The sequence below is a fragment of the Mustelus asterias genome, chromosome 19, assembly GCF_964213995.1.
Source record: "Mustelus asterias chromosome 19, sMusAst1.hap1.1, whole genome shotgun sequence".
Taxonomy (NCBI): Eukaryota; Metazoa; Chordata; class Chondrichthyes; order Carcharhiniformes; family Triakidae; genus Mustelus; species Mustelus asterias.
Window position 1 is genome coordinate 12,682,968 of NC_135819.1, and position 27,872 is coordinate 12,710,839.

General features: G+C 46.8%; 1 protein-coding gene across 1 annotated transcript in view; it reads left to right on the forward strand.

Annotated features, from left to right (window-relative positions):
- Positions 1 to 27,872, forward strand: part of notch3 (notch receptor 3) — a 241,975-nt gene that overhangs the window by 23,259 nt on the left and 190,844 nt on the right. The window contains exon 2 of the mRNA XM_078235047.1: positions 18,754 to 18,835. The gene's annotated coding sequence lies outside the window, so the exon portion shown is untranslated. The remainder of the gene's footprint in view (positions 1 to 18,753; positions 18,836 to 27,872) is intronic.

Below are 27,872 nucleotides of genomic sequence, written 5' to 3' on the forward strand. Positions count from 1 at the left end.
AAACAATTGATCATTTGTTTGCGAGGCTTTTGTTTTTGTTCCTACCCAGTCTGCATACCCCCCCCCCCCCCCCCCGGCAATAATTACTAATCTGGCAGAGCATATTTGATGTGCCGAGTGAGGCTGTTGGCATCAAAGTTAGAATGAAGTTATTAATTTTAAATTTGTGAATTCCCCCACCGTCTGGCAGCTCCAATCGTGTTCGTTCGAAATATCACTTGGATTTTTGTTTTGCATTGTTTGACGAGACAGGCAGAACCTGGAGAGATTTCAGCAGCTGGGTGTCATTTATGATGTTAACACAACCGCAGTAACTGCAGGCTGAGAAATAACCGCGTTTGTCGCCCTGAGCTCCTTTGATCCCGGCTCAGAGGTGTTTGATTTTGTTCAGCCCATGTGTGGGCAGAGGGTTGTAAGAGAGTGGATGGGGCTGAACCCCCTCCCCCATCTCCTTCCCTTTTTTCGTGAGGAGGTTTGATAGGAAACTGTGCTTTTTAAAGCAAAGTTAAAGTACAATTTAGTTATTAGTGTCACAAGTAGTCATACATTAACACTGCAGTGAAGTTACTGTGAAAATCCACCAGTCACCACACTCCGGCCCCTGTTCGGGTTACACTGTGGGAGAATTTGGCATGGCCCAATGCACCCTAACCAGCACGTCTTTCAGACTGTGGGAGGAAACCGGAGCACCCGGAGGGAAACCCCCGCAGACACGGGGAGAATGTGCAGACTCCACACAGACACTGATCCAAGCCGGGAATCGAACCCGGGTCCCTGGCGCCGTGAGGCAGCAGTGCTAACCCACTGTGCCACCCTGCAGATGAAAGAGGGAGTACTTCCCAAGGAGAGTTTCTATGGAAAACTGCAACAACTGCTTGCAATGTAGGGGCTGATGCTCCGAGTAACCCTTCACATCTCAGTATCCTTGGGAACCAGGATTGAACACACACACACAAACACACGCACAGAGTCTCTGAATGATGGAATGGTCAAGAGGTGCCTAGTCTTTGGGGGGTCAGTGGAGGGAATGGGGGGCAGTGGAGGGAATGGGGGGCAGTGGAGGGAATGGGGGGCAGTGGAGGGAATGGGGGGCAGTGGAGGGAATGGGGGACAGTGGAGGGAAGGAGGAGTAGTGGAGGGAAGGGGACAGTGGAGAGAAGGGGGGCAGTGGAGGGAATGGGGGGCAGTGGAGGGAATGGGGGGCAGTGGAGGGAATGGGGGGCAGTGGAGGGAATGGGGGACAGTGGAGGGAATAGGGGGACAGTGGAGGGAAGGAGGAGTAGTGGAGGGAAGGGGACAGTGGAGGGAATGGGGGGCAGTGGAGGGAATGGGGGGCAGTGGAGGGAATGGGGGGCAGTGGAGGGAATAGGGGGACAGTGGAGGGAATAGGGGGACAGTGGAGGGAATGGGGGGCAGTGGAGGGAAGGGGGACAGTGGAGAGAAGAGGACAGTGGAGGGAAGGGGGGGATTCAGGAATCCACTCGGTTTGAAAACCAGTGGTTGAAGCCGTCACAAAGAGCCCTGGGATCAGTACCTAGCTTTGATTTACATTAAACTCGACCTTGCGGGATCATTGTCTGTCACCAAACATTATTCAGAGCGCACTGACTCTCCCCATTGTTTGGCATTTCCCCCCGAGGCAGGGGCTGAGCAGACAATTCGCTCTTGCAAGGAATCCTATTTTTTTTTCCACCGCTTTTGTTTTGTTTTATCTGAATCACTCTCAGTAAAAAAAAAAGGCAGCGTCCCCTTTTAACCAGCAGCCGGGAGAGTGTCCTTATGGTCTGGTGAGGGTTCAAATGCGCTCTTTTTTCGTGTGTCCCCCCCCTCCCGTTGTTGAAGTTAGTCCTTCAGTGAGCAACCTGACTTTTGAACTTGGTGTTTGAGTCCTCTGTGAGACTCTGGCCCCAAGAACACCACCACCACCCTTCTCCTCCCCCCCACTGCCTCTCCACTGCCTCTCCACATTAACATGATGCTTTGTGTCTGCAATTTGGGAAGCTATTGAAAGAACCTCGTGTCTCAGAACCCGTTTGGACACTCCATGCACTGAATACTGGGGCTCTTGAGAAATGTGTGGAGAACTTTGCATTCCTCCACACACCAGTTAGGCATAAAAAACGTGGCTGGGGGGGGGGGGGGGGGGGGGGGGGGGGGGGGCGGGGGGGGGGGGGGGCGGTGGGGAAGTGGGGGAGGGAATCAATGGTATATTATTCTCCCTATCTCATGGCACTGACCTCCTCCAGCCCAAGATTTCTTGTGTTCCTCTATTTCTGTCCGCCACCTGCCCTATTATCTCTGCCACGATGCCATACTTTGTTTGGTAATTGTTCAAGTCTAAATTATTATTACGGAATAACCTAAACGCTTAAAATATTCCACTGTTGGGTGCCCCGGCCTGTTGTGTGCCAGCATCAGACCTCTGGGTTTGATTCATTGCTGTCACGTGTACTGGGCTACAGTGAAAAGTATTGTTTCGTGTGCGCTATACAGACAAAGCATACCGTTCATAGAGTACAGTAAGAAGTCTCACAACACCAGGTTAAAGTCCAACAGGTTTATTTGGAATCACGAGCTTTCGGAGCGCTGCTCCGTCATCAGATGAGTGCATAGAGTACATAGGGGAGAAGGAAAGGAGAGGGTGCAGAATATAGCACTGCTGCCTCACAGCGCCAGGGATCTGGGCCCTGGTTTTGATTCCTGGCTTGGGTCACTGCCTGTGTGGAGTCTGCACATTCTCCCCGTGTGGGTTTCCTCCGGGTGCTCCGGTTTCCTCCCACAGTCCGAAAGATGCGCATTGGCCATGCTAAATTCTCCCTCAGTCGACCCGAACAGGTACCGGAGTGTAGCGACTAGGGGATTTTCACAGTAACTTCCTTGCAGTGTTAATGTAAGCCTACTCGTGACACTAATAAATAAACTTAACAGCGTTACATTCATAGCTAGGGTGTGGAGAAAGATCAACCGAGTGTATGGTACATCTCCCATTCCCTCCACTCCCCCATTCCCTCCACTCCCCCATTCCCTCCACTGTTAGCTCTTTGAAGCTACCAATGGAATGCTGTGTTTATTAGTGTTATTAATTACCTGACTTCTTCCTCCTCCTCCCACCATTCCCGCTGGATGATTATACTAACAGACTAGTAAAATGAACAGTCGGGGGGGCTTGTGTGGGGAGTGATGATCAACAGAGACCAGTTGGGCCAATGTGGCCTGTTTCCACGCTGTATCTTTCTGTCATTCAATGCAACCTTTCCTCTGTGCCAGTCAGTGATGGGACAGTCTGTGATAAGAGCTTGCTGGGCAGGAGGCAAGTTGGCAGTCTCCATTCCAAGTACAGCCAGCCTCAACAGTGAGCTGGCTGTATCACCACACCCCACCCTATAGTACAGAAGGAGACCACTCAGCCCCATCGAGCTGGATGGCACGGTGGCACAGTGGTTAGCACTGTTGCCTCACAGTGCCAGGGACCCGGGCTCGATTCCCGGCTTGGGTCACTGTCTGTGTGGAGTTTGCATGTTCTCCCCGTGTCTGCGTGGGTTTCCTCCGGGTGCTCCGGTTTCCTCCCACAGTCCAAAGATGCGCGGGTTAGGCTGATTGGCCATGCTAAATTGACCCTAGTTTCCAGGGGATTAACAGGGTAAAAATGTGGGGTTACGGGGATAGGGTAGAATTGTTGTCGGTGCAGACTTGAAGGCCGAATGGCCTCCTTCTGTACTGCAGGGATTCTATTCTATTCTATGATTGGCCATGCTAAATTGACCCGAGTGTCAAGGGATAGCAGGATAAATATGTGAGGTTATGGGAATAGGGCCTGGGTGGGATTGTGGTTGGTGCAGACTCGATGGGCCGAATGGCCTCCTTCTGCACTGTAGGAATTCTATGAGCCTGCACTGACAACAATCCCCCCCTATCCCCGTAACCCTACATATTTACCCGCCTAATTCCCCCCAAAACTAGGGTCAATTTAGCATGGCCAATCCACCTAACCTGCATCTTTGGAGTGAGGGAGAAAACCGGAGCACCTGGAGGAAACCTCCGCAGACACGGAGAGAACATGCAAACTCCACACAGACAGTGACCCAAGCTGGGAATCGAACCTGGGTCTCTAGCGCTGTGAGGCAGCAGTGCTAACCACTGTGTCACCGTGCCACCCTTTCTGACCCTATCTGAGATCTAGTCTCTTTCATATGTGTTGACTGTAATCATCTGAAGTGAACTTTTGACAAGGAATGGAATGGGTAGTACAGCCCCTTCAGTCTATTCTGCCTAATTGACGACTTATCTGTATTTGACCTCATCCACCTGCCTTGTTTCCCTTCCAAACAAAAATCTATCTGACAAAGGGTCATCCAGACTCGAAACGTTGGCTCTATTCTCTCTCCACAGATACTGTCAGCCCTGCTGAGATTTTCCAGCATTTTCTGTTTTTGTTTCAGATTCCAGCATGGTATTTTGGGGAAAAGCATTCCAGATTTTCACCATCCATTGTGTGAAGAAATGCTTCCAGACAATCACCCCTCAACAAACTAGCTGTAATTTTAAGGTTATAAATCATAGAATCCTACAGTGCAGATGGAGGCCATTCAACCCATCGAGCCTGCACCGACCACAATCCCACCCAGGCCCTATCCCCATAACCTCATGCTGACACTAAGGGGCAATTTAGCATGGCCAATCCACCTAACCTGTACATCTTTGTCTACAATTTACAGTTTATTTATTAGTGGGCTTACATTAACACTGCAATGGAGTGACTGTCGTACTCCAGATGTGGTCTAACCAAAGATTTACTCAACTCCAACATAACTTTTAAGTCTACGTTTATTTATTAGTGTCACAAGTAGGTTTACATTAACACTGTAATGAAGTTACAGTCCCTCACTCCTGGCACCTGTTCGGGTTACACTGAGGGAGAATTTAGCACGGCCAATCCACCCTAACCAGCACGTCTTTCAGACTGTGGGAGGAAACTGGAGCATCCGAAGGAAACCCGCGCAGACACGGGGAGAACGTGCAGACTCCGCACAGACAGTGACCAAGGCCAGGATTCGAACCCGGGTCCCTGGAGCTCTGAGGCAGCAGTGCTAACCACTGTGCCATATGCCCCATTGTTCTGGACTCACCCACCTCGGCAAGAATTTCTATCTAGCTTTCTACCCTATCATATTCTTTAATCACCTTCAACATCAATGAGATCCCTTAATCTCCTGTACACAATGGTGCATAAACCTTGTGTCTGCAACCGACTCTCATAATTTAACCGTTTCAGCCCTAGTATAATTCAGGTATAATTCTGCTACATCTTTTGAGTAGCCTTCAAGAGATGGAGTGTCCTGAATTGAATGTAGTTCTCCAGATGTGGTCTAAACAAAGATTTACTCAACTCCAAAATAACTTTTAAGTTTACATTTATTTATTAGTGTCACTAGTAGGCTGACATTAACTCTGCAATGAAGTTACTGTGAAAATCCCCGAGTCGCCACACTCCGGCGCCTGTTCGGGTACACTGAGGGAGAATTTAACATGACCAATCAACCTGACCTGCGTGTCTTTTGGACTGTGGGAGGAAACCGGAGCACTCGGAGGAAACCCAAGCAGACACAGGGGAGAACATGCTGACTCTGCACAGACAGTGACCCAAGCCGGGAATCAAACCCGGGTCCTGGCGCTGTGAGGCAGCAGTGCTAACCACTGTGCCACCATGCTGCCCCGTGTATTCTTGCCCCCTTGCGATGAAGGCCATTATTCTTTGTATCCACCCTTTAGCTTTTAGTGATTTCTTCACAATGACCTCTGAATCTCTGTTTCTCCAAAGTTCATATCTTCTCACCACATATTAAATACTCTGATTTATCTTTAAGTCCAAAATGAATGTGTGGCACGGTGGCGCAGTGGTTAGCACTGCTGCCTCACAGTGCCAGGGACCCGGGTTCCATTCCCGGCTTGGGTCACCGTCTGTACGGAGTCTGCATGTTCTCCCCGTGTCTGCGTGGGTTTCCTCCGGGTGCTCCAGTTTCCTCCCACAGTCCAAAAGGTATGCTGGTTAGGTGCATTGGCCATGCTAAATTCTCCCTCAGTGTACCCGAACAGGCGCCAGAGTGTGGCGACTACGGGATTTTCATAGTGACTTCATTGCAGTGTTAATGTAAGCCTACTTGTGACACTACTAGATAAACTTTAAACTCTTGCTTTCGCCTAAGCCATTAATAAATTAAGTGGAAAAGGTGAGGCCCCAGTTCTGATCCCTGGGGGTACCAGTAGTTGAATCCTGCCAATTGGGAGTACAAAGCCCAGCATCTCTGCTCTCTTGGCATCTTGGCAGCTGAACAGTTGTCTACCCTTTCACTAGGTTGCAGCCATTTTCAAGTGCTGACTTTCCAATATTTGCCTCACTTGTAATATCCACAATAGCTATGACATGATCTTTTGTACCTCGTGAATCTTACAATCAGATCTTTGCCAACTAGCAATTTTAGCTGCATCTAATTTTGTAACTGGAAGGTGCCTGTAACACAATTTCGCTGTTAATTCTTCCACTTTAGTATTCACTGAGGAACTCATTCATAGAATCATAAATCCTACAGTGCAGAAGGAGGCTATTCAGCCCATCGAGTCTGCACCAACCACAATCCCACCCAGACCCTATCCCCATAACCCCATGCATTTACCTTAGCTAGTCTCCCTGACACTAAGGGGCAATATAGTATGGCCAATCCACCTAATCTTATCTTATTACCTGCTCACCATGAAATGACACAGAAGTGTGAAGTGATGGGTAGGTAGAATGAAGACAGGCAAGATGATAAATAGGACAATTTTAAGAGGGGCCCAGGAGCAGGGGGACGAGGGGGTATACGTACACAAGTTCTCGAAGACTGCTTAAAAAGCATTTGGGTTCCTTGGTTCTGTAAATGGAAGCATAGAGTACAAAAGCGAGGAATTTGTGCCCAACCTTTATAAATCACTGCTTCGGTTACAGCTGGGGTATCGTCTGCAGTTGTGAGTTGACACAAAAAAAAGGTGTCAACACCTTGGGAGGAAGTATAGAGGGGATTCACTGGACTGGCACCAGACTGGAAGGAACTCAGTGATACGGGGAGAATAGAGCAGCTGAGGTGCTGATCCAAATTTGTAGGCCTGGGCGTTGAAAATCAGTTGATGTTGGAGGTGGCATCAGAGCTTAACCCCGATTAGTCCTCGGCTCGAGCCCATATAGAATCCCTACAGTGCGGAAGAAGGCCATTTGGCCCATCAATCTGCACCTCCCACAATCCCACCCAGCTCCTATCCCCGTAGCCCCACGTATTTACCCTGCTAGTCCCCCTGACACTAAGGGGCAATTTAAAAGTTATTAGTCGCGAGTAGGCTTACCTTAACACTGCAATGAAGTTACTGTGAAAATCCCCCAGTCGCCACACTCCGGCGCCTTTTCGGGTACACTGAGGGAGAATTTAGAATGGCCAATGCACCCTAACCAGCACGTCTTTCAGACTGTGGGAAACTGGAGCACCTGGAGCAAACCCACGCAGACAACATGCAGACTACACACAGATAGTGTCGCAAACCGGGAATCAAACCCGGATCACTGGCGCTGTGAGGCAGCAGCGCTAACCACTATGCCACCGTGCCGCCCCTTGCAGCAAGAGTCACTGGGTAGTGATAAACAGCATTCCTCCCTCCCAGTAAGGAATGCTGGTAAATATCCCAAACATTAGTTAGTGATTGTTATTTTCCTGCATTATTCAGGTATCTGTCGTTGCTTTTCTGTCGCCTCCCAGCCAGCAGCGTTCTGGCTTGGTAGAGAGGGAAAAGTGACCCACTGGCAGGTCCTTGCTGTGTAAGTGATGAGGTTTGTGACACCATCCTTGGCATTGTTCTTTCCAATTGTCTGTTGCAATTTACAGCTCAATGTTCCCCTCCTACTACCACTCCTGTGTTTAAGTTTACTAACGCCTGTGGCACAAGAACATCTGGGTAATCCATTCTAGAGAGAAAGGCAATAAACTAGATACTAAGATAGCGTCTTGCATTAAAGTTCATTCTGGACCTGGGCTACTTCAGATAGAATTAGTAACTTAAAAAAGATACACAAATGACAAGTGAAAACATACATAACCATCAATGAAACTATTATACTCAAACTAATTAAAGTATGCTCTTAGCATGAAGCTAATTATCCTAGAGGTGTGTTCATAGAAATCATAGAAACCCTACAGTACAGAAAGAGGCCATTCGGCCCATCGAGTCTGCACCGACCACAATCCCACCCAGGCCCTACCCCCATATCCCTACATATTTTATCCGCTAATCCCTCTAACCTACGCATCCCAGAACACTAAGGGGCAATTTTAGCACGGCCAATCGACCTAACCCGCCCATCTTTGGGCTGTGGGAGGAAACCGGAACACCCGGAGGAAACCCACGCAGACACGAGGAGAATGTGCAAACTCCACACAGACAGTGACCCAAGCCGGGAATCGAACCCAGGTCCCTGGAGCTGTGAAGCAGCAGTGCTAACCACTGTGCTACCGTGCCGCCCCATGTTCATCCGTGTGAACACAGATGGATCCAATGTTGTACAGTATTTTTTTCACAATTTATTCTCTGATTGTGGGCGCTTCTGACATTTGTTAAATTCCACGAGTTACCCTCGGAAAAGTGATTTGATTTATTGTCACATGTATTGGGACACAGTGAAAAGTATTGTTTCTCGCGCGCTATACAGTCAAAGCATACCGTCCATAGAGAAGAAAGCAAGAGAGTGCAGAATGTAGTGTTACAGTCATAGCTAGGGTGTGGTCAGTGGGGGGGTCAGCTTTCCTCTTTATGGTGGTGCAATTATAGCTAGGGGATTTACAAGAACACTGAGATTGTTAAAGAATTGACTATGTTGATTTGAGACTGGAGTGATGTATCTGCCTGACCGTTTAAGGATGGGGTGTCACGGTGGCTCAGTGGTTAGCACTGCTGACTCACAGCCCCCGGGTCCCGGGTTCGATTCCCGGCTTGGGTCACTGTCGGTGTGGAGTTTGCACGTTCTCCCCGTGTCTGCATGCGTTTCCTCCGGGTGCTCCGGTTTCCTCCCACGGTCCGAAAGACGTGCTGGTTAGGGTGCATTGGCCGTGCTAAATTCTCCCTCAGTGTACCCGAACAGGCGCCGGAGTGTGGCGAGTAGGAGATTTTCACAGTAGCTTCATTGCAGTGTTAATGTAAGCCTTACTTGTGACACTAATAAATAAACTTTAAAGCAAGCTTCCTTCTGTGAGGGGCATTGTGAACGAGTGAGTTTTCTAATAATCCAACAGTTTATTTATGTTACATTTCCAGGGTTTTTTCAATTTTCTTTAAATTCTAATTATCACAGTGAAGTTTGAATTCAGATGAGCTGGGTCACTCATCCAATAGCATAACAACTAAACCTGGAGCAACACTAGGTATAGCAGTGAGTTTTCTGGTCGATTTAGAATCATAGAATCCCTACAGTGCAGAAGGAGGCCATTCGGCCCAGCGAGTCTGCACAGACCACAATCCCACCCAGGCCCTATCCCTGTAACCCCACACATTTACCCTGCTAATCCCCTGACACTAGGGTCAATGTAGCATGGTCAATCAACCTAACCAGCACATCTTTGGGAGGAAACCGGAGCACCCGGAGGAAACCCACGCAGACACGGGGAGAATGTGCAGATTCCATACAGACAGTGACCCGAGGCCGGAATCGAACCCTGGCGCTGTGGGGAGGCAGCAGTGCTAACCACTGTGCCAATTTGTTGGCGTGTGTTTACTGGTACGGTGCTCTGGGGAAGGTTCAGACTAATTTGGGAACCAGGATGGTGCTGATGAGAGAGGAAATAAAAGGCGCAAAGAGTTAGAAGTCACAAACTTCATTGAAATACAGAGTTCAGAGATGGGAGTGACTGGCATAATGCTGAACGGGCTGAGGCAGGTTTGATGCGAATGTGCGTAAATGCACAGAGCGTGACAAATAAGGTTGGTGAGCTGCAGGTGCAAGTAGCCACATGGTTTCCATTTGACATGGTGCATAATGGAAACTGCTGGACTGAGAACTTAGCATTATTCCCTGCAATGTATTCAGGAATAGGATTGGAAAAACAAATAGAAATGGTGCCAGTTTTGATCCAAGATGCTGTTCTTGCCCTGGAACTTGACTTGAGGGTTCATAGACAAAATCTATCTGGCTCTAATTTAAGATGTGGAGATGCCGGCATTGGACTGGGGTGGGGCACAGTAAGAAGTCTCACAACACCAGGTTAAAATCCAACAGGTTTATTTGGTAGCACGAGGGTGAGGGAGCGGTGCTCCGAAAGCTCGTGCTACCAAATAAACCTGTTGGACTTTAACCTGGTGTTGTGAGACGTCTTACTCCGATTTAAGAAGCAGGTGTTACACAGCAAGGTGTATACCATAAGCTACCAAACCGCGGGAAGCAGCAAATTTGCAAATAAGCTTCAGACGGATTTAAAATAACACAGTAATAATAATTGGAGACTTCAAATACTTTAATACAGGCTAGTTTTCTTTTATAAAAAAGAGGTTATGCAAGGGTAGGAATTCATAGTAGATGTGTTAATTTGCTTATTGCTGAGTTTATTGGTACCTGGGCAGATATGTGTTCACAAAATTATAGACTAATACAGCGCACAGGACCATTCAGCCCATCGTGCCTGTTCCAGCTCTTTCAAGGAACTATCAAATTAGGTCCACTTGCCTACCCGTTTCGCATACCCAGGCAAAGTTTTGCTCTTTGTTTAACCAATACCCCTTTGACAGTTACTATTAAATCTGCTTGCACCACCCCAGTTCAAGGCATTTTAAAATTAAAACATTCTGACCATCTCACTTCTGGTTCTTTTGCCAATTCCCTTGTGCGGCAGGCACGGTAGCGCAGTGGTTAGCACTGCTGCTTCACAGCTCCAGGGTCCCGGGTTCGATTCCCGGCTCGGGTCACTGGCTGTGTGGAGTTTGCACATTCTCCTCGTGTCTGCGTGGGTTTCCTCCGGGTGCTCCGGTTTCCTCCCACAGTCCAAAGATGTGTTGGTTAGGTTGATTGGCCAGGTTAAAAATTGCCCCTTAGAATCCTGAGATGTGTAGGTTAGAGGGATTAGTGGGTAAATATGTGGGGGTAGGGCCTGGGTGGGATTGTGGTCGGTGCAGACTCGATGGGCCGAATGGCCTCCTTCTGCACTGTAGGGTTTCTATTCTTCTATTCTATTCTATATCTGTGTCCTCTAGTTATCACCCTTCTGCCATCCCCATTTAGTCTGTCAAAATCCTTCATGATCATCCTTATACCTCTATTAAATGTCCTCCTAACCTTCCTTGTTGTAAGGAGGGCATCCTAAAATTCTTCTCATGATCCACGTAACTCACAGAATTCCCACAGGGCAGAAGGAGGCCATTCGGCCCATCGAGTCTGCACCGACAACAATCCCATCCCAGGCCCTATCCCCACAACCCCACACATTTACCCTAGCTAATCCCTCTAACCTAAACATCCCGGGACACTAAGGGGCAATTTAGCATGGCCAATCAACCTAACCCGCGCATCTTTGGAGTGTGGAAGGAAACTGGAGCACCCGGAGGAAACCCACGCAGACATGGGGAGGATGTGTAGACTCCGCACAGTGACCGAAGCCGGGATTCGAACCCGGGTCCCTGGAGCTGTGAGGCAGCAGTGCTAACCACTGTGCCACCATGCCGCCCACGGTGTCCACTCAAGTCCTGCCTCCTTGGTATGATTCCAATCAATCTCTGAGGCCTGGACATCCTTCCTAAAATGTGTGCCTAGAAACTGGACACTGAAACTCCAACTGAGGCCTTGTCTGCTGATTGAAATGGTTTAATTCCATGCTTTTTGTACCCGCTGTCTTTTGTTATAAAGCGAAGAATCCCTTATTATTTTCAAGCAGCCTTCTCAACTTGCTGCCTCCAAAGTTTATATACTTTCAGGTCATTAATACACATCAAAACGAATAGTGGTCCTATTGTCGATCTCACTTTATACTGCCCTCCATTGCAACCCCTCTCCCTTAGCCAAATCCATATCCACACAGCTACTGCACATTTAATCCAACAGACTTCAATATTGCTCAGTGTAGCATCCATTCATTCCTTAGAATGAACGGAGACAGCACTGGTACAATGTTGGAAAGTGAATTTCTTTATTGAACAGAACTTGAAATTAAATCGTTACAAAAGCAGAGAAAAAGCAAACTTCGAGAGAGACTGGCTGCAAAGCCAGTCCCTGTACAGTACTGGACAGGATCTCAAAAACAAAATTGAACTGCAAACACACAGCTGAAACTATAATGTATGTTATTTGTCATCTTTGTTATTGAAATTGTTTTGCACATGCTGTCTCCAACTTGGAGACACAGGCCTTGCAGATGTTGTTTATAAAAAGCCTGATTTGTTGGCATTGTACCCTTCAAAAATGCAGTCAAGTTCTAGCTAACCCAGCATGCCTTCTGAGTTTTAAAATGTAGTCAAGTATTAGTTTTTTTTTAAGCTTAGTGTTTAAATGTAATTACATAGGCAGAAATATCTTAAAATGAACTCTTTGTATAAATTGAGCAAACCATACACAGGATCCCTCAACACTCACCCATTTGTTACCTAACACTTTATTAAACACCTGTTGAAAGCATACACTCATTAACCACACTTCCCCCATGAACGCTACTTTACTTCATCAAAAAACTAATCAATTTAATTACTCCTCAGTTGCCTTTCAAATAAATCAGTGCTGGCTTTAATTTATTAGCTCATGATTTTCAGAGTGACAATGGTTTTCTTCCTTGAATATCAGCCGTTTCTGAAAGTTTTGCTACCACAGACATTGTGCTGACTGGTCTGTGGTTGCTGGATGATTAGGAGACTTTGGCCAGAATCTCAGCTATCTCCATTTACCTCCCTCAGCAACCTAGGATGCATTCCACCATATCGACCTGCTCTTTTATTTATTTTCATCCTTTAGTAGTTTCTTTACCACCTCCTCCTCCTCCACTGCAACATTAGCAGCTTCCTCTTCTCTCATGAAGGTAGTTGCAAATTTGTGAGCTTTCCTCGTAGCTGTGTTGGTGTGCAGACCTGTGATTTTTCCCAGTAGCTGTGCGGGGTGTGTGCGCCAGTGAATTTCCCAGTAGCTGTGCTGGTGTGTGTGTGTGAGTTTCTCAGTATCTGTGCTGGTGTGTGTGCCAGTGAGTTTCCCAGTAGCTGTTCTGGTGTGTGTGTGTGTATGAGTTTCTCAGTATCTGCGCTGGTGTGTGTGTGAGTTTCCCAGTAGCTGTGCTGGGTGTGTGTGTGTGTGTGTGTGTGTGTGTGTGTGTGTGTGTGTGTGTGTGTGTGAGAGTTTCCCAGTAGCTGTGCTGGTGTATCTGCGAGAGTTTTCCAGTAGCTGTGCTGTTGTGTACGCCAGTGAGTTTCCCAGTATCTGAGCTGGTGTGTGTGCCAGTGAGTTTCCCAGTAGCTGTGCTGTTGTGTGTGTGTGTGTGTGTGTATGAGTTTTTCAGTATCTGCGCTGGTGTGTGTATGTGTGAGTTTCCCAGTAGCTGTACTGGGTGTGTGTGTGTGAGAGTTTCCCAGTAGCTGTGCTGGTGGATGTGCGAGAGTTTTCCAGTAGCTGTGCTGATGTGTAAGCCAGTGAGTTTCCCAGTAGCTGTGCTGGTGTGTGTGCCAGTGAGTTTCCCAGTATCTGTGCTGGTGTGTGTGCACCAGTGAGTTTCCCAGTAGCTGTGCTGGTGTGTGTGTGTGTGTGTGTATGAGTTTCTCAGTATCTGCGCTGGTGTGTGTGCGTGTTTCCCAGTAGCTGTGCTGGGTGTGTGTGTGAGAGTTTCCCAGCAGGTGTGCTGGTGTATGTGTGAGAGTTTTCCAGTAGCTGTGCTGATGTGTACGCCAGTGAGTTTCCCAGTAGCTGTGCTGGTGTGTGTGTGTGAGAGTTTCCCAGTAGCTGTGCTGTTTTGTGTACAAGTGAATTTGTAGCTGTGCTGGTGTGCATACCAGTAGGTTTCCCAGTAGCTGTGCTGGTGTGTATACAGGTACTTTCCCAGTAGCTGCAGTAAGTGGAGCATGTTTCGGATTGGAAGAATTTGGGGATCACAATACTCTCAGGTTTCGAATAATCTTGGCAAAAGACAAAGAACAATCAAGTGTACTGGTGCTTAATGCGGAGAGAGTTCACAGAAAAGGGATCCAGTTGAAGGTGGAATAAAATAAAATGGTTTGATAGAGTCTTCAATGAAGAGATGGTCCAGGTATAGATAGATACATCGGCATGGGGGAATGGGGAGCTATCCAAAGCTAGAACTCCATGGATGACAAACGATATGGAGATTAAAATGAAATAAGAAGAGAAAGCGAGTGATGAATATAAAGTTCAATATACAGGAGAGAATCAAGTTGAATACAGAAACTACAAAGGATATCTAGCAAAGTGAATTGGAGGGATAAAGATAATTTATTAGTTTCTCACATAAAGGGCAGCCAGAAGTATTCTATAAGAATACAAATAGTAAAAGATAAGAGGGAGGGTTCAATCAATGAATGAAAAAGATGATCTTTGGAGCTACAATGGCTGAGGTACTAAATAGAATCCTAGAACCCCTACAGTGCAGAAGGACACCATTTGGCCCATCTAGTCTGTACTGACCCCAATTCCACCCAGGCCCTATCCCTGTAACCCCACATATTTACTCCCCTAATCCCCTGACACTAAGAGTTAATTTAATGGCCAATCAACCTAACCCGCACATCTTTGGAGCATGGGAGGAAACCGGAGGAAACCCACGCAGATACGGGGACCGGAATTCTCCCATCCCACCCGCCACTGGAATTTTAGCGGGCAGGTGCCGAGAATGTGAAACGCCATTGACGGTCGGGCGGGAATTTCCGGCTTTTAGACCAGCGTGGTCGGGGAATTCCACCCATGGAGAATGTGCAAACTCCACACAGACAGTGACCCGAAGCCAGAATTCGAGTCCAGATGACAAAGGGTCATCTGGACTCGAAACATCAGCTCTTTCTCTCCTCACATTAAGTAGAGAGTAGTGATGAACTGTTACTTTTCAGAATTAAGAGTACTATATCCACAACAAATGGGTGTTGTCCGTCGCTTCTTGGCTATGTTCTTCACTGCTCCCTCGGTCTTCATGGACTCTCTGTCATGCTGGTTCCTTATTTTGTCTTGCCTTGTTACTCCACACCGCATTGTTACTCCACACACCCATAACTGTTGTTATTCTTGACACAGTCCAAGTTAATTGATTAATACAAAACTGGAATCTCGCCTCAGCAATGGTCACTAAACCATTGTTGTAAAAACCCATCCGGTTCACCATTGCCCCTTTAGGGAAGGAAATCTGCCATCCTTACCCGGTCTGGCCTACACCTGGTTAGGTGCATTGACCTGAACAGGCACCGGAGCGTGGCGACTAGGGGAATTTCACAGTAACTTCATTGCAGTGTTAATGTAAGCTTTACTTGTGACTAATAAATAAACTTAACTTACTCACATGTGACTCCAGACCCACAGCAATGTGGTTGACTCTTAATTGCCCCCTGAAATGGCCGAGGAAGTCACTTACTTCAAGGGCAATTAGGGATGAGTATCAAATGTTTCACTTGCCAATGACGTCCATATCCCATGAAAGAATAAAGAAAAAAATCCTTGAAGGAGTATCATTGCCTTCGGCACAGGTTTATTCGAGTGATACCAAGGATGGGACACTCAAGTTAGATGAACAAACTGTGGCTGTTCTCCTTAGGACAGTAATAACAGGAGACTTGATACAGGTTTTCAAATCAAGAGCATTTTGATAAGAGTAAATAGTGAGGAACTTTGTCTAATGGCAGAAAGAGTCAGTAACTGGAGCACACAGAGATTTACAGTGATTGATTGAGGGGGAAAAAATGGCTTGGGGTGCATGCTTGAAAAGGTGGTGGAAGCAAATGGTAACTTCCTAAAAGGAATTTGATGCGATATTTAAGGGGAGGCGGTGGCCTAGTGGTGTTATCACCAGACTATTAATCCAGCAACTCAGCTAATGTTCTGAGGACCCGGGTTCGAATCCCGCCACAGCAGATCGTGGAATTTGAATTCAATAAAAAATATCTGGAATTAAGAATCTACTGATGACCATGAAACCATTGTCTATTGTCGGAAAAGCCCAGCTGGTTCACTAATGTCCTGCAGGGAAGGATATCTGCTGCCCTTACCTGGTCTGGCCTACATGTGACTCCAGAGTCACAGCAATGTGGTTGACTCTCAACTGCCCTCTGAAATGGCCCAGCCAGCCACTCAGTTGTATGAATTACTACAAAGTCAAGGGCAACTTGGGATGGGCAATAAATGCTGGCCAGCCAGCGACACCCGTGTCCCACGAATAAATATACAGGCTATGCAGAAAGAAGAGTAGAGTGGGATTATTTGGATAGCTCTACCATAGAAGCAGACACAGGCATAATGGGTCAAATCACCTCGTTATTTCATAGAATCCTTACAGTGCAGAAGGAGGCCATTCGGCCCATCGAGCCTACACCACCCACAACCCCACCCAGGCCCTATTCCCATAAACCCACATATTTACTCTGCTAATCCTCTGACACTAAGGGTCAATTTAGGCCAATCCACCTAACCTGCACGTCTTTATATTGTGGGATGAAACCGGAGCACCCGGAGGAAACCCACACAGACATGGGGAGAAGGTGCAAACTCCACACAGACAGTGACCCAAGCCGGGAATCAAACCCGGGTCCCTGGTGCTGTGAGGCAGCAGTGCCAACCACTGTGCCACCGTGCCGCCCTGTGTTTGCTGTATCATTTTATGTTCTGGTGTGTATCAGTGAGATTTCCGATACCTTTTCATTGTTCTTGGATATAGGGAGCACAAATCGCAAAGTTGTGCATGATCCAAAACTCAGCAATATTGTAAGCAATGTGGAAGATAGTAGCATACTCCAGTAGATCATAGAAAGGTGAAATGGGCAGACACGTGGTGGATGTGAATGGGTGTGAAGTGATGAGTGATGGGAAGAATGGGATAGAGGGACAGTATGATCTAAATGGTACTATTTTTGGAGGTGTGGGTGCAGGAGCAGAGGGAATTGGGTGTGGATATTCTCAATCCTTTCAAGATGGGAGGGCAAATTGATAGGTGGACAAGGAAAGCATCTTAGGGAGTCGGTTCTGTACGCTGGGGTTTTGAGTACAAAAACAATGACGTTGTACTAAAACTTGATTGGGTTTCAACTAGCTTGTTTTGTATAATTCTGGACACCACACTTTAAGAAGGATGTCAAGGCTTTGGTGAGTGCACAATGGACCTTTTCTGGGATAATACCAGGAACAAGAAAGTTTGGATATGTGGAGAAACTGGGATTACTCTCCTTTATAGTGGAGAAGTTTAAGGGGAGAAACTAAGGTATTCAAATTCGGAGGTGAGAGCAAGAAGCTATCCCCTTTGGTTAATGAGTCAGTAACCAGAGGTAATAATTTTAAAATAATTAGTGGGAGAAATAGACGTGAAATGAAAATACATTTCCTCATATCGAAGATGCTTAAGATCTGAAAGACACTACCCAAGAGGGTGGCGGAATCAGGTTCTATGGTAACTTTCAAAAGGCAATTGGAGATGTATCTGAAGTGGACTAATTTACAGGGAAATGGGGGATAAAGCTTGGGATGTGGGACTAACCACTCCCACTTTGGTTAATTTTGTGTGTGTCTCTCACACTGTCTATTTTAGTCTTAAAGCCAGCAAGGGTGCTATTAAAGTGAAATTCTTTGCAGGAACTTGAATATTAGTTGCTGAGCACGGCATGTGGTCCATACAGCCTGAAGTTCGATTGGCCTTTGGTTAATAAACGTGTTTAAAAATATCAGTTTCATTCTTGTGCAGCCATCACAACACTGTTTAAATTTTCAGATGGAATAATTTTTTTTCCAGACAGCAGCTGTTTTTTTTTTGTACGAGATGTTAAACAGAGGGTGGAAAAGATCCCATGGCAGTACTCACAGAGGAGTATGGGGAGTTTTCCCAGTGTCCTGGCCAATATCTCTCAACCAACATGGCTGGGGAAAAAAAAAGATTTATCTGGCCATTCCCTCGGAGGGCATCAGCTATGAGGAGAGGTTGGAGAAACTTGGTTTGTTCTCACTGGAACGACGGAGGTTGAGGGGTGACCCTGATAGAAGTCTACAAGATTATGAGGGGCATGGACAGAGTGGATAGTCAGAAGCTTTTTCCCAGGGTGGAAGAGTCAATTACTAGGGGGGCACAGGTTTAAGGTGCGAGGGGCAAGGTTTAAAGGAAATGCACGAGGCAAGTCTTTTTACACAGAGGGTGGTGGGTGCCTGGAACTCGCTGCCGGAGGAGGCAGATACGATAGTGACTTTTAAAGGGCGTCTGGACAAATACATGAATAGGATGGGCATAGAGGGATATGGTCCCCGGAAGAGTAGGGTTTTTTTAGTTCAGTCGGGCAGCATTTTCAGTGCAGGCTTGGAGGGCCGAAGAGCCTGTTCCTGTGCTGTAATTTTCTTTGTTCTTTGTTCATTCCATTGCTGTTGTGGAATCTGGCTGTGTACAAATCGGCTGCCATGTTTCCTACATTGCAACAGCAACCACATTTACGTCATTGGTTGTAAAGTGCTTTGGGATGTCATTTATTTGTTCATTCTTTCGTTTAAAAAAAAATCTCCCATGAAGTAACCGTACTCTCTCTCCCTCACAGCCCTGCAGTGCCGAGATAGTCACCGTCCTTGCGAAAATAATGGACGATGTATCAAGAGCCCGCATGGAGATGCATCATGTCTGTAAGTTGCTCCTTTGACTGGAAACTATTGGATTTGCATGAATTATAAATGCATTCTGTCAGTGTAATGCCCAGGCTGCCCGCAAGCACTGCTCTGGGGCACAATTCCCAGGGCGATTCACGAGTTCTCTGAACCGTTCTTACGATTCGTGGGAAAAAAAAGTTTCTCCTGAATTCTTTATTGGATTTATTAGTAACCGTCTTATATTTCCCTCGTTTTTGGACTCAATCCACAAGTAGAAGTACAGCAGACAAAGCAATTTTCTTTAGTGTCAAGTGATGTCGGTTAATCCCAATCTTGCCATGGCTGCCAATTGATAGGATTGCAGCTTTTTAAAAAAAATTGAAAGCCGTAAAAGGTCCCCTCCGGCCAAAATTATTTTTTTCAGGTCTATGGGGTTATGGATTAAAAAATTTTTCAAAAACACTGCTTGAGGACAAAGGGATTTAACTATTATTCTTATCATAGAATCCCCAGAGTACAGAAGGAGGCCATTCGGCCCATCGAGCCTGTACCGACCACAACCCCACCCAGGGCCTATTCCCGTAACCCCACGCATTTACCCGGCTAATCCCCCGACATTGGGGTCAATTTAGCATGGCCAATCAACCTAACCCGCACATCTTTGGACTGTGGGAGGAAACCGGAGCACCCGGAGGAAACCCACGCAGACATGGGTTTCCTCCGGGTGCTCCGGTTTCCTCCCACAGTCCAAAGATGTGCGGGTTAGGTTGATTGGCCGTGCTAAATTGACCCTAGTGTCAGGGGGATTAGCAGTGTAAATGTGTGGGGTTACGCGAATAGGCCCTGGGTGGGATTGTGGTTGGTACAGGCTCGATGGGCCGAATGGCCTCCTTCTGTACTCTGGGGATTCTATGGATTACAACAGCGACATTTCAAAGAGTGCTTCATTGGCTGTAAAAGTTTTGTTTGATAATGCTACTATGAAACCTCCTGGGACGCTCCAATATGTTAAAGGTGCTATATAAATGAAAGTTGCTGTAAAGCTCTGGGACTTTCTAAAGGCATGAGAGATGCATTGTAAACATAGGCCTTTCTTCTCCTGTGACTGAGACACCCGGTGAGGCTAACATGATGTGCGTCTGGGGAAGATTATTCCCGGCCATTTCAAGATCTGTATGTCCAGCGAAGTGACTGCCAGGAGGTGGTGGAATCACGTTAACTTAAAGTTTAGGTCACTGAACCATCACCAATTTCGGGAGCAAAGTAGATTATTCTCGTAGCAGTTTGTCTTTGCCTGGATAGTGGCAAAAATTAATTCCTGCTAACCAAAAGAGGAAATGTTGGGAAATCTCAGCAGGTCTGGCAGCATCTGTAAGGAGGGAAAAGAGTTGACGTTTCGAGTCCAGATGACCTCTTGTCAAAGCTTTAATTTCTGTCGTTTTGCGCTCACAGTTTAAAGAAGCTTTCAATTTCTTGGTTAGCTTTAATAGTCACGTGATTCTGATGCCAGTAGTGAGTGTCTAACATGACAGAAAAATGTCGATTTAACAAAAAAAAAGAGTTCAAAGTTGAGCTGGTTGTCAGTCAGATGATAGTCGTAGGATGGAATTTTACCACCTGCCTGCCTCGGGCATCGGACTGGGTGAGGGGCGGACAATGGGAAGGTCCATTGACCTCGGGTGGGATTTTCTGGTCTTGGGGCGAGCGCGGCTCGAAAATCCCACCCATAGAATTTGCTCCCTGGCTTGCTCTGGTTTCTTAGACAATGACAGATATTTCCGAAAATTGTGTAGCCTCAACTTTGCAGTGGGTGAGTTGGAGGGAGGCCCATGGCCACAGTTAGACAACTGATGGAAGGTAGATTTTCTGCTCATTGGCTCTGAATAGCCTCCCGTTAAAACTGGCCCTGGGGACCTCATAGCGGCCAGCGTTAAAAGATTAATGGTGAAAACCCATCTCGTTTTTGGCCAATTTTCAATTTCAGTGTGTGTGTGTAGAATCTTGTACATTCAGCAGCAAATCCTCAGTTATGTGTGAGAGGGCAAATATAAGACACGCCACGTTGTAGGAATGTGTGACATTGCGTGAGCGCTGAGGCACACTGTTGCTAGTGGAATGTGTGACAGTAGCCAGTGTGTTGAGTGAGTATTGGGGTACGCTATTACAGGACTGTGCGACCGTTTTCAGTGTGATGCGTGAATGCCGCGATGCACTCTTAGTTGGAGGCAAGTTTTTGCAATGCTCTTAGCCAATTGCTCACTTGGCCCTGGGCAAGAAAGGGTAAATTTGGCAATGATGACCGTTCTGTCGAGCTGCAGATGCCATTGGGAAATTGGCATGAACGCTGATGGCTTCCTGCAAGTACCCTGCAAATGTGAACATTTGAGCAGCCTGTCACTGGCACACTGTTCAAAACTTGCCAGCTTTTCTAAACAGGCGGCAAGGGTGGATTTCTAGCATCGGAATCCGTCAGAAATCTGCTGCCCCTCTCACTGGTAACTTGGCACCTCTCCCACTCCATAAACTTGAAGCTCCCTGTCACCTGGATGGGGATTGCTGTTGCGTGTTTGGGTTGAAAGGAGCAGCGACAAGACAGGAACCACTCTGGGCATCTGATGCACCAACGGGGCGACAGACCCCTCCCTCTGGCAGAAGCCTTTAACATTCACAAGTGCTCCTTTGTACAAAGCTGTTGTGGGTTTGGCGTCAAGAAACGTGTCAAGTAATGAAGGAGGGGGTTGGGAGACCTCAGAAAGTGACAGATTCTAACATTTCACTGAGAAAATGGCGCCGGGATGCCAAGGCCACGTGAGGCTCCAGAAGCCCGATGAGAAGTTGTACCTCATGGTATAGGAATTGACATGCGTTGCTGACAGATAGACACAACTGAACTCACATCCACCCACATATTCAAACCCTTGTGTTGTGCTCAATGACATTCAGTTCAATGAAAGTAAAAGTATTCATGGCATTTGTACCTGTGATGTCCCACCATTGGCAGCCGTGCCTTCAGCTGCCCAGACCCTTGGCTCCGGAATTCCTTCCTTAATCCTCTCCAGCATTAAAACGCTCCTCAAAACCTACCTTATGGTCACTTTGTGGTTTGGTGTCAAACTCTGTGGCCTCGAAAGGTGCTGCGTAAATACAATTTTGTTTTTGCTGTCAGTGTTTCAGATCTAATCTTGGATATAAAGCTCTAATGTTAACTAGCACTCGGTATCTCTGACATTCTCACAGGATCTAGCACTCCCAACCTTTGTGAAAAACATGTTTATGATGTGTAATCTGTGACAATACCCGTAGTACCAACATTCTGCCCGTGGAGATATTTTTCTATAAACACTTGATACGGGCCTTTGGCCACAGTGCATTAGGTGAGAATCTGTGGCCCATATATCCACGGGCTCGTTGGCTGGGTAGGACCTTAATAAGTAATCTGTCATGTCAACAAGCAAGCACTTTTAATAAAATGTAATACAAGTTGCACAGTGCTATAATCCCTGACGATAAGATCAAAACACACTGTGGGCTTGGCAGTGTTTATAAATGTGTGCTACGAAGAGACATGAAGGGCCTGAGATCCTCTCATCTGATTAGGAGACCTGAACCAGAGTGTGTTTTGAATCTTGTCCTCAGATAAATTGCCAGGTATGCAGAGCAGGTGAAACCCATTCTGGGTCTGTGTTGGAATTTCTGGGGCAGGTGAATGGAATAAAGCTGGGAGAACAAGTAGTTTGTGAGCACCATGTCTGTGTGCACGCGTGTGCGTGTGTGCGCATGTGGAAGAGATGCCATGAGTGGGTATGCATGAAGGTCTGGAGTGGATGTTGCAGCAATGGATTTGATCAGCCTTTCAACCCGACTGCTTTGCTGTGTTCTGATATAGTAAGAAGTCTCACAACACCAGGTTAAAGTCCAACAGGTTTATTTGGTAGCACGAGCTTTCGGAGCGCAGCCCCTTCATCAGGTGAGTGGGAGTTCTGTTCACAAACAGAGCATATAAAGACACAAACTCAATTTACAAAATAATGGTTGGAATGCGAATCTTTACAGGTAATTAAGTCTTAAAGATACAGACAATGTGAGTGGAGAGAGGGTTAAGCACAGGTTAAAGAGATGTGTATTGTCTCCAGTTAGGACAGTTAGTGAGATTTTGCAAGCCCAGGCAAGTCGTGGGGGTTACAGATAGTGTGACATGAACTCAAGATCCCGGTTGAGGCCGTCCTCATGTGTGCGGAACTTGGCTATCAGTCTCTGCTCAACGACTCTGCGTTGTCGTGTGTCGTGAAGGCCGCCAAAGTGATCCCTCTCTCAAAGTGATCCCTCTCTCAAAGTGATCCCTCTCTCCACTCACATTATCTGTACCTTTAAGACTTGATTACCTGTAAAGACTCGCATTCCAACCATTATTTTATAAATTGAGTTTGTGTCTTTATACGCCCTGTTTGTGAACAGAACTCCCACTCACCTGATGAAGGAGCAGCGCTCCGAAAGCTAGTGGCTTTTGCGACCAAATAAACCTGCTGGACTTTAAGAAGTCTCACAATACCAGGTTACTGTGTTTACCCCAGTCCAACGCCGGCATCTCCACATCGTGTTCTGATATGGCATGCATACACCTTTAAGGGATTGTTTCTTAAACTACCCTTAATCATTACAGCTTGACAGGATGTGACTTGTAGGCAGTCAACTAACAGCATGATAGAGATTAGACATACTATTCTTAGCCTCCGATTGAACCTATCTGTATATAGTCTTGTCCTCAGTTGAAGAGCCCACATTCTCAATTCTCCAATCTTTTTGCATAATTGGAAAAAGAAGAATATAACATGCCGGTATTTATGCTGCACACGACCCTTACTTGATCTATCCCCATCAGCATATCCTTCTATTCCTATCTAGCTACCCCTTAAATGCATCAATGCTATTTGCCTCAATGGGCAGAACTTCACAAATTCAAAGGCTTTATTAACCTTCTCTTTAGTAAAACCTCCAGTATGAACTGTGTACAGTTCTGGTCACACTATTATAGAAAGGATATTATTAAATTGGAAAGAGTGCAGAAAAGATTTACTAGGATGCTACTGGGACTTGATGGTTTGAGTTATAAGGAGAGGCTGGATAGACTGGGACTCTTTGCCCCTGGAGCCTAGGAGGCTTAGGGGTGATCTTATAGAGGTCTCTTTAGTCTTTGTGTGGCCAATGCCAAGTGATCTCCCCAATATCTTTTGCCTTCCTAATTATTGCTGCAACTGCCTCTCCACTTACATTGACCGGTGTACCAGGACACCTCAGATCCTTTTGAACATTCAGACTTCCCAATATATCACCATTTAAATAATCCTCTTCCTTTCTGTTTTTCACACCAAAGAGTTTCATATTTAGCCATGTTGTACTGCATCTGCCATGTGTTTGCCCACTCACTCAACTTTTCTAAGTCACCTTGAAGCCTCCTTGCACCCTCCTCACAACTCTCAGGGGAGGCGATGACCTAATAGTATTATCGTTAGACCATTAATCCAGAAACTCAGCTCATGTCCTGGGGACCCAGGTTCGAATCCCGCCACGGCAGGTGGTGGAATTTGAATTCAATAAAAAAATCTGGAATTAAGAATCTACTGATGGCCATGAAACCATTGTCGGAAAAACCCATCTGGTTCACTAATGTCCTTTAGGGAAGGAAATCTGCCGTCCTTACCCGGTCTGGCCTACATGTGATTCCGGAGCCACAGCAATGTGGTTGACTCTCAACTGCCCTCCAAGGGCAACTAGGGATGGGCAATAAATGCTGGCACAAATTAGTCTTGGCAGCAAATTTGGAAATGTTACATTAGGTTCCCTCATTCAAGTCATTTAATTACATTGGGGCCAAAGCAATGATGCCTGTGGCACTGCACTAGTCACTACTTGCTACTTGGAAAAGTACCCATTTATTTCCACACTTTTGTTTCCTGTCTGTGAACCAATTCTCGATCCACGCCAATACGTTACGTCTATCCCATGTACTTTAATTTTGCGTACTGATCTCTTATGAGGGACCTTATCAAAAGCCTTCTGAAAGTCCAAATACACCACATCCAGTGAAACTTTGGCTGATCTACCTCCTCCCACGATAATTCCACATTTCTTGATTCCCTTCGAAGACACCCCTGAAAACCTACCCCTTTGGCCAAACGTTTTTGATCTCCAATCCGAATGTCTCCACCAGGACATATTAGCCCTGGGTTTGGGACTGAGCATCTCTGTGAGCCTCTTCCACACGGTCAGCTCGCAACCTAACCTTTTGGTGGAAAAGAAATGTGCTTTACTTACGTTCCTGTGAAGTCCTTGGCATGTTTTACTACCTTAAAGGCGCTACATAAATGCAATTTGTTGCATTCTGGAAACTAAATTTGATTTGAATGTTTGAGGCCCAGAGCCTGAATAACCAGAGTCAAAGAAGGCCACAGAAAGAAAGATTCTACAGGTGAATTGTAACAATCAGAAGGAGATGTTGAGATGTAGTCCTGTGCCAGATATACTAAACTGTAATATTGTAGTGAAACAGAAACATAGAAACTAGAAGCAGGAGGAGGCCATTTGGCCCTTTGAGCCTGCTCCGCCGTTCACCTTGATCATGGCTGATCATTGAATTCAATATCCTGATCTCTCCCTTCCTCCCATATCTCTTGATCCCTTTTTAGCCCCAAGAGCTATATCTAATTTCTTTTTGAAATCACACAATGTTTTGGCCTCAACTACTTTCTGTGGTAGTGAATTCCACACATTCACCACCCTCTGGGTGAAGAAATTTCTCCTCACCTCAGTCCTAAAAGGTTTACCCCTTATCCTCAAACTAGGACCCCCTTGTTCTGGACTCCCCCACCATCTTTCTGAACCTGTCTAACCCTGTTAGAATTTTACAAGTTTCTATGAAGCGTCTGCTCTCCTTGAGACATGCTACCACTTGGGAATTGGCCCCAGTAATAAACAGCAAGTGTGACCTTAGGCCTATCATCATCTGGATCTGATGTAACGTTTGGCTCCGAGCAGCTAATATTTCAAGCTTACTTTCCAGGTAAGACATTGAACTGTGGCAACTTCTCCCCCTCCACCCCCATCTCCTGAGAGGGACAGTGACAAAAACCCATTGCGCCATCTCATAGAATCTCTACAGTACAGAAGGCCATTCGGCCCATCGAGTCTGTACCGACCATAATCCCGCCAAGGCTCTAGATCCTTAATCCCACACATTTACCCTGCTAATCCCCCTGACCTAGTGGCAATTTAGCATGGCCAATCCACCTAATTCGCACATCTTTGGACTGTGGGAGGAAACTGGAACGCCCGGAGGAAACCCACGCAGACACGGGGGAGAACGTGCAGACTCCACACAGACAGTGACCCAAGTCGGGAATTGAACCCGGGTCTCTGGTGCTGTGAGGCAGCAGTGCTAACCACCGTGCCACTGTACCACCATTCAAAAAAGTGCAGGCAAGCTGCTCGTGTAGTCCCAGTCAATATTCATCCCTCATCCACCATCACTAAAATAGAATACTTAGTTATTACTGTTTGTGGGAGTTTGCTGTGCGCAACTGGCGGCTGCATTCCCTACGTGACAAAAATACCCAGTTGGTTGTGAAGCGCTTTGGGATGTCCTGAGTTTCTCAGATGCCTTTAGAAAGGGCGGCACGGTGGCACAGTGGTTAGCACTCCTGTCTCACAGCGCCAGGGACCCCGGTTCGATTCCTGGCTTGGGTCACTGTCTGTGTGGAGTCTGCACGTTCTCCCCGTGTCTGCGTGGGTTTCCTCCAGTTTCCTCCCACAGTCCGAAAGACGTGCTGGTTAGGTGCATTGGCTAAATTCTCCCTCAGTGTACCCGAACAGGTGCCAGAGTGTGGCGACTGGGGGATTTTCACATTAACCTCATTGCAGTGTTAATGCAAGCCTTACTTGTGACTAATAAATACACTTAAAAGTTAAACTTTAAATGGAAAATCTTTCTTTCTCCTCAGAGCACATTATTATCAAAGGTTAGGTGGTGAGCTGGCTACGTGAGAGAGGTGCCCCTCTCTCACGCAGAGCCCCCCCGAGGGCTGCTCAGACCCAAACCCAGGGCTGTCTTGGTGTTTACAGAAGGCGGAGGCCGCTGGCTTCTTGTGTTCGCAGTGCTGCTGGCGAGGCTATTGTCGGAAAGCAGCAGAGCGGAATGGAGGTCAGCACCAACAACAAAACATGCAAATCACGCTTTCTGTCTGCGGCGGAAAAAAATACAATACTCAAACAATCCTCCCCTCTCCTCCCTCCCCCAATAGGCACTGACTCCTCAGAGTGCCGGCATCTCCCCCTTTTTAAACTCCAGAGTTTAACAGCATTTCACAACTTTAGGAATGCGTGTTAGTCGTGTGGCAAAGCTTCTTTTTAAAAGGCCGATCTTGCTTTCCCGTTGTTGCACTGGGACGGTGCCTATTGGGATGACTGAGCGCAGTGTTTATTGGGCTGTAACTGGACTAACTGCTCCGTGTGTCACCCAAGTGAGTGCTCACTGAATGATCCCAACGGCGAAGCAAACAGACACTGATAGATTTGCCTGTCTGATGAGCCAACCAAAGATGTGCCTGCATATACACGATGGACCTGGTTAAGACCTAGTTGGCTGTAGAGATTCGCACTCTAATCAGTACTCTGTAACTTGATTTTGTGTCTCTGTGCCCTGTTTGAGAGCAGATTTCCACTCCATCTGACGAAGGAGCTGCGCTCCGAAAGCTAATGGCATTTGCTGCCAAATAAACCTGTTGGACTTTAACTTGGTGTTGTTAAAACTCTTACTGTGTTTACCCCAGTCCAACGCCGGCATCTCCACATCATATACACGGTGGCACAGTGGTTAGCACTGCTGCCTCTCAGCGCCAGGGACCCGGGTTCGATTCCCGGCTTGGGTCACTGTCTGTGCGGAGCCTGCATGTTCTCCCCCGTGTCTGTGTGGGTTTTCCTCCGGGTGCTCCGGTTTCCTCCCACAGTCCGAAAGATGTGCTGGTTAGGTGGATTGGCCGTGCTAAATTCTCCCTCAGTGTACCCGAATGGGCGCTGGAGT